This window comes from Tyto alba, unplaced genomic scaffold (assembly GCF_018691265.1).
Source record: "Tyto alba isolate M040663 unplaced genomic scaffold, T.alba_DEE_v4.0 Super-Scaffold_37, whole genome shotgun sequence".
NCBI classification, from domain to species: Eukaryota; Metazoa; Chordata; class Aves; order Strigiformes; family Tytonidae; genus Tyto; species Tyto alba.
In genome coordinates, this window is record NW_024881312.1 from 103,381 (window position 1) to 114,398 (window position 11,018).

At 50.5% G+C, this 11,018-nt stretch overlaps 2 long non-coding RNA genes across 2 annotated transcripts in view; one reads left to right on the forward strand and one right to left on the reverse strand.

Annotated features, from left to right (window-relative positions):
- The window catches only part of LOC122154292, a 74,537-nt gene that overhangs the window by 62,168 nt on the left and 1,351 nt on the right, over nucleotides 1-11,018 (reverse strand). The window lies entirely within an intron of this gene.
- Nucleotides 9,681-10,871, forward strand: LOC122154294. Its single transcript, XR_006166181.1, has 3 exons — nucleotides 9,681-9,779; nucleotides 10,672-10,707; nucleotides 10,833-10,871. It is a non-coding gene; the product is annotated as an uncharacterized LOC122154294 (long non-coding RNA).

Here is an 11,018-nt window from a genome sequence, read left to right on the forward strand (position 1 = left end):
TCCTCTCCTCTCCTCTCCTCTCCTCTCCTCTCCTCTCCTCTCCTCTCCTCTCCTCTCCTCTCCTCTCCTCTCCTCTCCTCTCCTCTCCTCTCCTCTCCTCTCCTCTCCTCTCCTCTCCTCTCCTCTCCTCTCCTCTCCTCTCCTCTCCTCTCCTCTCCTCTCCTCTCCTCTCCTCTCCTCTCCTCTCCTCTCCTCTCCTCTCCTCTCCTCTCCTCTCCTCTCCTCTTCGTTGGTGTGCATGTCAGTGTGGGTAACCACTAGTGAACATCAAGCCAGATATGTCTGCTCTGGCTAGGATAGAGTGAATTTTCTTCACAACCACTCATATGGTGCTATCTTCTAGATTTGTTGTATTGATAACCCACCAATGTTCTAGCTCTGGCTGAACAGTGTGACAGCCTTCTCTGTTTCTCAGACTACCTCCCAGTGAATAGACTGGGGAGGTGCAATACTTTTGGAGGGGACACAACCAGGCACATAAGCCAAACTAACCAGAGAGATAATCTATACCACATTACATCATATTCAGTAATAAAAGTTTCCTTAAAGAGAGAGCTTTAGGGAGCTTAGATACCTTTCTCAGGTACTGGCTGGGCGTTGGTCTACCCATGGGAGGTAGTGAGTTATTGCCGTTGCATCAGATGTTCTGTTTTCTTTTCTTTCTCTCTTCTTCCACTTATTAAACATTTTCTTAAAAAATCTCAAACCCAAGTTTTCCTTGCTTTTATTCTTCTTTTCCTCTTCCCCCATCCCAGAAAGAGTGGGGGGAATTGAGAGAGTGGCTGTGTGGTGCTTAGATGCTCACCAGGGTTAACTCACACCACCAGAGCGGCCAGCAAGTAGAATAATAGTCCTGGGAGCCAGTTATTTTAGACACTTAAGTCTGGACTGGATACTGGACAGCCAAGACTTATCAACTGTACAAGGTGCAGGAAAGATTCCAGTGCTGCCCAACTTGTCTCTGGCCTTCAGGAAGGTATGATTTCTTCAATACTAGTCTCTCAGCCCAATCACCCAATCCGTGTTTCACCCATCTGATTGTCTACCCATGCAGACTCTACTGTCCTAACTTGGATACAAGAATATTGAGGGACACCATGTCAAAATTCCTCCTATGCTGAAGTAAATGGCATCCACTTTTCTCATCTTATTCACAAATACAAGTAGTTTATCATAAAGTCAATCAGTCTGGTGAGGCATGATTCACCCTTGATAAATACACACTGACCATTCTCAGTCACCTGCTCTCTTAGGTGACTAGAATTGTCACTCATTGTCATTTAATGGCACACTCTCACCAAAGGGGGTGGTTCCCTGAGTTGAACTTCTGCCCTTCCTCAAACATGGGTGCAATGTTTCCTCTCCTCCATTCACCATCACTCACTCTCCCATGACCATGACCTTCCAAAGGGGACAGACAATGGCCTTGCTGTGAGAGCAGCCAGGTCTCAACGTGCTCCCATGCAGCCTTTTCACCCCCCACAGACATGCATGGGCTGAGTCCATGCAAGTAATCCCTGACCCCACTCTTACTCACTGCTGCTTGTTTTTCTCCTCTGGAGACTTGACCCTACACACAAAGACCTGGAATACATTGTTGGTGACTAAAGCAAAGGAGGCCTTGAGTTCCTCAGACTTATCTGGATCTACTGTTAGTAGGTTATCCATTAATTTGAGCAGCTAGCCCACATTTTAGTTATTCATTCTTTCCGCGTTAAGGAATAAGTAGAAGCTCATCATCTTGCTCTTGATGTCCCCTACAAGAGCCAAGCCTAAACAAACTTTTGCTTTCCTAAAAAATGTCTACTTCCCTGGGATGTGTTTCCAAATTCCTCCTTGGCAGCCCGCCCGGCTTCCACCATCTGGTTCCCCACCAAGTCTGTAGTGGTCTGCTGGATGGGCTGGACTCCTCACCATTCTGGAGCAACATTTGGAGAGAATCAGGGAAGAAGGGAAAAAGGGAAGGAGAGAGAGAGGGAGGGAGAGATGGAGAAAGAAAATAAAAGAAAGAAGGGCAGAAAGCTCAGTTCTCACCGTGAAGGGTAGTTATACAGGGGGTCTGCACTGGCATCTGCCTGAGACTTACTAACACCGAATGACTATGCCATCACACGGTATGTGAAATTCATTGTAGACAAGTGTCTGCATGTGTGCGCAGGGATGAACGACTCTCATGTCAATGGTACAGTGAGAAAGAACATCACTTCCTGGCCTGAAAACACAATAGAATGATGGAGTGAATTTGCAACCCTGCACTGCAGTAAGAAAGAACTGACTATCAGCAGCCACACACACCACCACCTCCTCATGGTCTTTCCACATCCCCCTTGTGTCTCCTGCAGAATAAATATAATGCAGTTGCTCAGAGGTCTTTTCACTCGCACCTGCACTTGAAAATCACCCTCAGTGGAAAGGCAGGGATAGATCCTGGAAAGTGTGTCAGAGCTCAACCTTGCTGGTCCTATGGGTTCAGCAAGAAAATCTGCAATAGTGCCATGATGATACTGCTGCTAACGCTATAAGGAAAAATGGAAGCAGTTGGTCATGTATGTTTTGGGGGGGTTTGGCAGTGCTTCCTATGCACAACACTGTCTGTGAAAACAGGGAGCTGCAACTCCCTCTCCTCAATCATCGGAGTAGCTCTGAGGTTGTCCACAGCACAGCAGCTGCTGCTGCGACAAAGGCCTCCCAGGTAAAAGCAGAGCTTGTGGCAGACCAAAGTAGATATCTTTCCATTGTCCATGCATGCGGTGAGATGTCCTGAAAGAACGAGCACCTGTCACAACATGGCCCATGAGATGAGGAGGTGGGGAGAAGCAAAACATGAGCTGGAAGGAATGGGAGGTGGCCACAGAGAGAAGAAACCAAATTGGTGCCCATCACATCTGCGCAGCCTGGTTGTGGGGTATGATGGACAGAGGTTTATTCCCTCCACTGTCCAAAATACTACCGAGTCCAAATGGTGTTCACTTTCAATAAGGTTTTATTTAGAGAGTAAAGAGTGGAGAGCAGAGATGCACTTTGCATGGGAAAATCCTATGTTCACACACGTGCACACACACAGCCCCATAGAGCTGCTTGCCCAGCCCTGGTGACAAGCTGGTAGGAGAAAAACTCCTGAAGAGTGTGCATGGAACAGGCAGGTAAAGAGGGAAAGAGCTGAGATTCCCAGGGCAGACAGGGAGAGACAGGGGTCTGGGAAGAGGCAGGAAGGGAATGTCAGGACTCATGGAGAAGATAAAGAGAGCAATTGGCATGCTCCCACCTCTGACAACCCCAGTGAGAGCAACACCATGATGACAACCATAGAATCCTAGAATGGTCTGTGCTGGAAGGGACCTTAAAGATCATCTAGTTCCTACGCGCCCTGCCACAGGCAGGGACACCTTCCACTTGACCAGGTTGCTCACAGCCTCATCCAAGTTGGCCTTGAACACTTCCAGGGACAGTGCAGCCACTACTCTGGGCAACCCGTTCCAGTGCCTTATCACCCTCACAGTAAAGAATTTCTTCTTAACATCTAATTTAAATCTGTCCTCTTTCAGTTTAAAACGGTCACCCCTTGTCCTATCCCTACAACCGCTGATAAAGGGTCCCTCCCCATCTTTCCTGTAGTCCCTCTTTAACTACTGGAAGGCCACTGTAAGTTCTCCCCTGAGTCTTCTCTTCTCCAGGATGAACACCCTCAGCTCTCTCAGCCTGTCCTCACAAGGGAGGTACTGCAGGTCCCTGATCATCTTCGTGGCCTCCTCTGCACCTGCTTGAGCAGGTCTGTGTCCTTCTGATGTTGAGGGCCCCAGAGCTGGACACCAGTCCTGATGGTGGGGTCTCACCAGAGAGGAGTAGAGGGGGAGAATCCCCTCCCTTGACCTGCTGGCAACACTTCTCTTGGTGCAGCCCAGGGTATGGTTGTCTTTCTGGGCTGCCAGCACACATTGCTGTCTCACAGTCAGTTTTCCAGCCACTACTACCCACAAGTCCTTCTCTGAAGGGCTGCTTTCAATCCACTCCTCTCCCAGCCTGGATTTGTGCAGTACCTTGCCCTTGGCCTCGTTGAACTTCTCGAGGTTTGCATATGGCCACCTCTCCAGCCTGTCCAGATCCTTCTGGATGGCATCCCTTCCCTCCAGTGTGTCTACCACACCACACAACTCGGGGCCATCGGAGGGTGCATCGATCCCACTGTCCATGTCACCAACAAAGATGTTAAACAGCGCCTGTCCCAGCATCGACCCCTGAGGAATGTCACTTGTCACTGCTCTCCACTTGGACATAGAGCTGTTGACTGCAAGTCTTCGAGTGTGACCATCCAGCCAATTTCTTATCCATCAAGTGGTTTGTCCATCAAATCCATGTCGCTCCAACTTCGAGACAAGGATGTCATGTGGAACAGTGGCAAATGCTTTGTACAAGTGCAGGTAGATGATGTCAATTGCTCTTCCCTTATCCACGAGCACTGCAGCCCCGTCTTAGAAGGCCCCCAGATTTGTCAGTCACAATTTTCCCTTAGTGAACTCATGTTGGCTGTCACAAATCACCTTCTTATTTTCCATGTGCCCTGGGGTAGCTTCCAGGATGATTTGGTCCATGACACTAAAGGGCACAGAAGTGAGACTGACTGGCCTGCACTTCCGCGGGTCTTCTTTTATTTCCTTTTTAAAATGGGTTATGTTTCCCCTTTTCCAGACAGTGGGAACTTCGCCGGACTGTCATGAGTTTTCAAATATGATGGATAGTGACTTAGTCACTTCATCTGCCACTTCCATCAGGACCCGCAGGTGCATCTCAGCAAGTCTCACATACTTGTTCCTTACATGATCTTGAACCCGATTTTCTTCTACAGTGGGTGGTTCTTCATTCTCCCTACCGCCCTTTTGCCTTCTGTGACTTCAGTGGTGTGACTGGAGCCCTTGCCAGTGAAGAAGGAGGCAAAGAAGTTCTTGAGTATCTCTGCCTTCTTGATATCCTGGGCAACCAGGTCTCCTGTTTCCTTTCATAAAGGGCCCACAGTTTCCCTAGTCTTCCTTCTATAACCGATGTAGCTGTAAGAGCTTTAGTTGTTAGCATTGATATCCCTGGACAGATTTAATTCTATCAGGGCTTTGGCCTTCCTAACCTTATCCCTGCCTACGCAGACACTTTCTCTGTAACCCTCCCAGGCTACCCAACCTTGCTTCTACACTCTGTAGGATTCCTTTTTGCGTCCAAAAGCTCCTTGTTCTTCCACTCAGCCTCCTGCTGTTCTTACCTGACTTCCTCCTTGTTGGGATGCATCTCCCCTGAGCTTGGAGGAGGTGATCGTCAAATATCAACCAGCTTTCTTGGGCTCCTCTTCTCTCCAGGGCTTTATCCCATGTTACCTTACCGAGCAGATCCCCGAGGAGGTCAAAGGCTGCTCTCCTGAAGTCCAGGGTACTGAGCTTGCTGCGCATCCTCCTTCCTGCCCTAAGGATCTTGAGTTCCACCATCTATTGGTCACTGCAGCCAAGGCTGCCCTTAATCTTCACACTCCCCATCAGCCCCTCCTTGTTGGTGAGAACAAGGTCCAGCATAGCCCCTCTCCTTGATGGTTCCTCTATCACTTGGAAAAGGAATTTATCATCAGTGTATTCCAAGAACCTGTTGAATTGCTTATGAACTGCAGTGTTGTCCCTCAAACAGATATCAGTGTGGTTGAAGTGTCCCATGAGGACCAGGGCTAGTGAATGTGAGGCTGCTCCTATCTGTCTATAGACAGCCTCATCCGGTGGTCTCCCTGGTCGAGTGGTGTGTAGCAGATCTCTATAATAATGTCTCCTGTCCCTGACTTACCTTTAATATATATTAAAAATATTAATATATATTAGTGATATTCCTACATGGCTGGTTAATGCTAGAAAAAGCTGAAAAAAATTCTGGAGAAGTACTAATAGGAGTGTTTTGGTTCCCCATGGATGTTCAACATACTGAAGAGTTATTATAATGAGGGAGTAAATAGCTGACACATAGAAGAAGGTGGTGAAGGTGCCGTTCTCTGCTTCCTTAACTGAAAAACTCTTGGAGTAGGAACAGGAAAAAGTGTAATTGTTAATTGTCACCATGCGATGATTCACAGAGTAATGGCATCAGTGCAGAGGTCCAATCCCAGATTAAGCTCAAGGCCTGTGCTTTTACAGTACACCTCCCAGGCAAAACACCACCAAGCACTACAGAGCACAGCAAAATGCAAAAGCCAAACCCAGCCTTTAACATGTACAAAGAAAAGGGAGCATTGCACCGATCAGATAAACTAATGTTGAGCCCAGATAATTCAATATCATGAGCAGCAACTGTTAAACAGCTATCACAGAAATTCTTAGTTCCCTCTAACACGCTCTGGTCAACTCTGCCGTTAACTCTGTCCCAGCCAAAGGTAGTAGAGAAGGACAGAGACTCCCCGCCAAATCCTGTCCTTCCCCTCACACTCTGCGGGTACTATGGGACACTTGGAACTGGAGGGCTCTCAGAGATGGGAAGCAAGACATAAATGTGTAGCAAAAAGGGCCCGCACTGTCTGTCTGTCCCCACTGACAGCGCCGGCCAGTGCTGCAGAGCTGCCTCTCCCCCTCCCTCTCTGCCCCCATCCTTCTCCTCCCCTTTCCTGGCTGCCTTCATTGGTCTCCCTCCCTGTCTCCATCCCTGGGTTTCCTACAACGCAGCAGGGGAGATGCATCTCATTGTCAAAAACAAAGATGCCTCATTCTCAAACCAGCAAACTCATGACATTTTATTTTTTGAATATGCTACTGTCACAAAAGAAAGGAGCGTGTCCATATAGATGTGATACAACCAGTAGGTGGGATTGTCCTGAATAGCACCTTTAATGTTAAGTGGCTATCAAATGCCATTCACCTGATTTGCACTTATCTCAAAGGCGGCCTTGACCTCTCCCAAGTCAATAAACCCTCAGTAATGACAGTGCATACAATTCATCAATTCTTTTCAAAATAAGTTCAGAAAACAAATAACATCACAGTTTATTTAAATATGATAAATAATTCAGCACCGTTACTTAACTCTCTAATATATGGCACACAAAGCAGAAGCAGTCAAGAAGAAAATCTTCCCGTGGATTTTGCTCTTTGGCAATTTCCAAAGCAAATATTCAAGTCAGTTGCCTAAATTATTTTCACAGCTGATCCACAACAGATCTCTTCTTTATAGCTAGTGTCCCATAAAGATATATCGTTTATATCCTGTAAAGATATAACCAGAGGAATTTAAAATGACATATAATGTCAGAGAAGAATCTGAGCCATTTACGTATCTTGAGAAAGACTTATCAGTGTACTTTTATTTCGTTGAAGCCGTGACAGGAGTCTGACTCACCACGGGAACAAACCCAGTGACACCTTGGATTCACCGAAACTCAGGCAAACCTCCCACTGACTTCAAAACCTGAACCAGATTGTTGCCACCAGCCTTTGATTCCCAGCTTGTGCCTCACAAAAATAAATGACCCTCACACCCTCCTAGGCAGAGGACTAGACCAGAGAACTATTTTACTTTCAGACGTGTGAAACGGACTGCTGGAAGGTTGTGAAAGTGAATGGTGATTGGGAAGCACAGCGTGGCAGCTTGAATTACTGTGGCACATAGCAAACAGAGGATGAGCTTACGGAGGAACACGCCAGCCTTAGAAAGTGTTCGTGGCTCTGCTGTCATAAAGTGGATGTCCCAGGCACTCAGCAGAGGCAACGAGCCCAATGCCTTCAGTGCTGCTGTCGCTCAGTGCGGCCGCTGCATTTGCTGGTCATTACCTGCGGTTACTTCTGACCGTCAGCAATTGAAAGACACAAATAATTACATGCTGCACCTCCCGACACTGACCTTACTGGCCCGATCTCCTTCCAGTTCTAGCTCACACCACCAGGAAAAATGCCCTCTTCTTGGTATGCAGAAATAAATAAATATCTGCCCTGCAATCTGTCTCTTGTGATAGCTGTGTGCATCTACAGGGAGGTAAAACAGGGCTGCCTGAGCTTGTTGATCCAACTCTGCCTGTCTCCATCATGGGTATGTCCCTGCTAACAGGGACCCCGCTCTTCCTTTGCTTCCTGAGGCACCTGCATCCTCGAAGAGAGCGGTGGTGGCAGGTCGGGTGAGTGTCATCACCAGACAGAACCAGCGCACCGGTGCCGGGTGGATGGGAAAGGTCGTGCCGGGCTGGTGCAAGCCAGGACAGCAGCTTCACCCAGCGGCTCTCCCCACTCAGCGTGGAGTAATGAACCCCTCGTGTACAAGCCCCCCCTGCCCCTGCCCGAGCCTGGCCAGAGGACACTGCCCAGCGCCACCAGGACGGTGATGCTTGGGCCGGGGGTGCTGCAAAGGAAACCACCCTGGAAAGGCCGGGATAGCTGCAGGGCAGGCGAGGTGGGGAGAGGGAAAGGGACGCGGTGGCCCTGGGGAGGCAGCCCCATCACCCGGGCAGCTCTAAGTTCTGTTCTGTCAGCAAGCCCCAAGCTGTCTGAACGGGCTCCTTGTGCCACAGGCTCGGGGCAAACACGGCTTATCAGAGATGCTGCGGGGACAAACCTCCCTCCTCTCGCCAGGGCGGCTCTGTCCCATCAATTAGCTGTGAGTGGCTGCCCGGGGACAAGCACCCACTTCATCGCGTCCCTCTGGACGGCCACATCCTGCTCGGGGACAGAGCTGGCTGGGCCAAGGACGAGAGCATTGAAGGGACACTCGGTGGGGTCAAGGCCCTCGGGTGAGCTGTGTCCGAGTCCCAGCCAGGATGGGGCTGGAGCCAGAGGCACAGAGTCACCGGCACCCACCGTCCGGGGACAGCTCTGCAGAGTGGGACCCAGGCTGTCTGGGAGGGCACGGTGGCCGCGGGCAGGGGCAGGGGCAGGGGCAGGGGATATTCCCCTCTGCTCTCCGCCCTGGGGAGGCCGTGGCTGCAGGCTGGATCCGTTTGAAGCCCGCAGTGCAAAGGGGATGGGGTGGGCTGGAGCTGGGCACCGTGACCACCCCAGCACTGCCCCCAAGCCAAAGCCTTGTCTCCCAGTGCCCAGTACTCACAAGTGCTCCCCAGTGCCTCCAGTGACTGAAGATCCCAGTCACCTTGCTGTTCCCATGTGCCCAGCTGTCCTCCCACTTTCCAGAGTTCCCTAATCCTTGGTCCCTGGTGCTCTGAGAATAGGGGTCAGTCCCAGCCCCAGCTTTACCCAAGGGGATGGAAAACAGTTCAAGATCACTCTGCGAGTCTCCTAATTTGAGGCTGGCATCACCTCTGGTGGAGTCCTGGAGAGAAAGATTGCCCTGGGAGGTGGGCAGCACTGGCAGATGGCAGTGATGAGAGGTGAGGGGCACTGGAAGATGCAGAGATCTGGCTGTGGGAGGAAGCTGGATGATGGTTTAATGTTGGAAGAGTGGGGCATCACCGTAGGGTGTTCGGCTGTTAGGGGTGCTCTGTGGCTCTCCCTAACAACCCCCAGATGCCAGGGCCCATCCATGAGCAGCTGCCCCGTGCAGGAAGCTGGACTGATGCTGAGGAAGGTGTCCGGATCCGTGCCGGAGGCGGGGGTGACTCTGTGCCTGGGCTGGGCTTGTTGCCAGGGCTGGTGTCTCTGCCAAGCCTGGCTTTGCCCTGGGGGCTCTCGGGAGGAAAAAGGAGGAGTCATGGATGGAATAAATCTGCCCCTCACCTTCTCCATCTTCACCCAACACTCACCGCACCACAGAGGAAGATGAAGGTCGCAATGCTCAGCGTGGCCCTGCTCTTCACCATCCTGCTGTGCACTCCGGAAGATGCTCAGGTGAGTCCCCAATACCACGAGGAGGGGCTCGTGGGTGGGAATGGGTCTGGGCTGCAGGAACAGAATTGTAGTGGTGAGCACGAAACCCCTGGCTTTGGCTTTTCCCTTTCCCCCCAGGGGCTCCTCCATGCTCTTTTGCACCTCCAGCCCTGGGCATTCAGCTTTGTCCCTCCCACAATTACATCTGTTCCCCTACTTCCCCGCAGTTAATCTTTTTGTGTCGAACCCGTGTTCTTCACTGAATGACCAGTCCTCTCCATTCCCTGAGAGGGTCCACTACAAAATCCTCTGAGGGCCCAGACCATTTTCTTGTCTTGGTGCCCCCATCTCTCTCTCTTTTGCACATCCCCATCCCATCCTTTCTTTCCCCTCAGACATCTCTCCAAAGGATATCCTCCTCGTCCAACCAAGGGTCAACAAATCCCTCCCTTTTGCTGCTCCCACTACCTTTCTTTCCATCTCTCCCCTCAGTCCTTTGCCTTACATCCTTTCCACTGTGGTAGTGTCCCCATATCCTCTTCCTTGAACCCCCCACTCCCAGACACTCTCCTAATCACATCAGTTTGGTCCTCTGTAATCCTCTTCCTTCTGTCCCCACCAACTACCACGCTTGAAGACCCTATGTCCCTTCCATTTGTAATCATTTCCCCACATTTGCATCCCATGCAGTCCTGTCACATCAACAACCCCCAGCCCAGTCTCTTGAAATCTGATAATTCTGCCCAGTGCCCTACCTTTGGTTCGCCTCCATCCCCACCCTCTTTAGAGGCCCGGTATTCCCCTTGCTATCCTTGTCTCTCTCCCCAGCCTGGGTGGATGGGGGTACACCTGTGACCCACCCACCGCCCCTCCAAGGTCCAATCTAGATAACATCTTTCCTCTTCTTCCCTAGGCATTCGTGAAAGAAGGTGAAAATTATGAGAGAGAGGTAAGTAGTGTGGTGGACTTAGAGGGCGCACGGTCTGGACAACAGGAGGACAATTTTGTTCTCCCATCCCTTGCTGGGACTGGGGACATCCCAGTGACCAGTGAGGTCTCATGGTCTCTCTACAGGTGCAGTTTCTCAAATTCGGGAAAGTGAAGAGAGCTGAGGTGGGCACCATGAGTTCTGTTGGACCCAGACCCTCCCCTCCATGGACATGACACTCCAGGACATCCCAGTGCACCCCAGTGTAGCCCAGTACAACCCCAGAAAACACCCTTGCACCCCAGTGTTTTCCCAGGGAAGCCCCTGCTCCC